Source organism: Geospiza fortis, unplaced genomic scaffold, assembly GCF_000277835.1.
Source record: "Geospiza fortis unplaced genomic scaffold, GeoFor_1.0 scaffold29, whole genome shotgun sequence".
In the NCBI taxonomy this organism is placed as follows: Eukaryota; Metazoa; Chordata; class Aves; order Passeriformes; family Thraupidae; genus Geospiza; species Geospiza fortis.
The window spans coordinates 890,730-892,081 of NW_005054349.1; positions in this window are offsets into that span (position 1 = coordinate 890,730).

A 1,352-nucleotide genomic window follows, 5' to 3' on the forward strand; every position below is an offset into this window, starting at 1 on the left:
ACGGTGGGGGGCCTCCCCACGGCCCCGCCCGTTCCACAGCGCGTTTATCCAGCTGCCCTCTCACACTGCCGTGGATCCTCGGGGAGCAGAGGGGAGGGACGGCACCGTGGGGGTGTATCCGTGACCTGGGGAACGAAGCTGTTTGCGGGGAGGCTGCCAAGACTCCCGCCGGGGCCCTGGGGACAGAGTGCAGCGTGTCCCCGCAGCAGATGTGCCATTTAATGGTGATGTTCCCTTCCTCTGCCAGTGCTGCCTTTTCCTTCTCACCTGGGGCCGGCTCAGCCCCGCTGCGCTGGGCAGGAGCATCCCCAGCCGTGCTGGCAGCAGGGCCCGGGGAGGGGAGGGGAGCAGCGAGGGGGAATCCCCCCAAGCAAGGCCCGTGCCCCGCTCGCCCAGCCATGGGGCTGGCTGGAGCGTGGGTCGCTCCCGCGCACATCCGCGGCCCCGCGGGAGCAGGGAGCCAGCGGCAAGCGGCGCTCCCGCGGGCGGGGGTGTGAGGAAGGCAGGCTGGCTTTCTGCTCCTCGCTGGGTGCCTGCCAGCATCCCCTCCGTTCCTCCGTGCCCACAGCTCACCCGCGCAGCCACCCCGCTCCTCAGGCACCGATGCTCTCCCGGCACCGCCGTTCCCGGGCTCCCTCCATCCCTTCCCAGCCCTCAGCAGGAGCAGAACCGCGCACGCCGCCACCCCCGGGAGCCCGCGGTGCCCGCACAGCCCGCACTCACCTTCGTGCCACGTGGATGCCACCAGCCTGGCGAGGAGCAGCAGCAGCACGGGGGCTGCCATGCCGTTCCGGGCAGCCCTCCCGCCGTGCTGGGGCCGGGAGCAGCCGCGGGCCCTGGCGAGGATGGAGAGGAGCTGGAGGCAGGCTGACGGCCCCCTCTGCCGCCTTGTCACCGCACAGATGTCTGTCGCTCCTGCCTGGCCGCTCCGCTTCTGCTGAGCAAACTTACTTTCCCCCTTGGCTGCCCATCCCAAACATTCAAAAGCCGTGAGTCAGGCCCAAAATGATGAGATTGTAAAAAATAATAAATCCCAGGATCGCCCGTTTTCCGACGCGCCTCCTGCTTCTCCGGGGCTTTAAAAAGTTGTAAGAGGCTTTCTTCTGCAGGCAGGAGAGCCAGGAGCCTGTTTGGACACAGGAGAGAGCCAAGCCGAGCCCGTGCCAGCCCTGACGGGCTCCGGGAACGCAGGGCCTGCAGGGGCGAGCACCAAACCGGAGGAGCCAGGTCCCCTTTCCCACCTCCTGCCAGAGGGAGGGACGGAGGGAGGGAGGGAGGAGAGACCCCGCTGCAGAAGGAAGGCTCCGAGCCCGCTGCCGAGAAAAGCGCTTCCAGCTGGGGTCTGTTCCCTG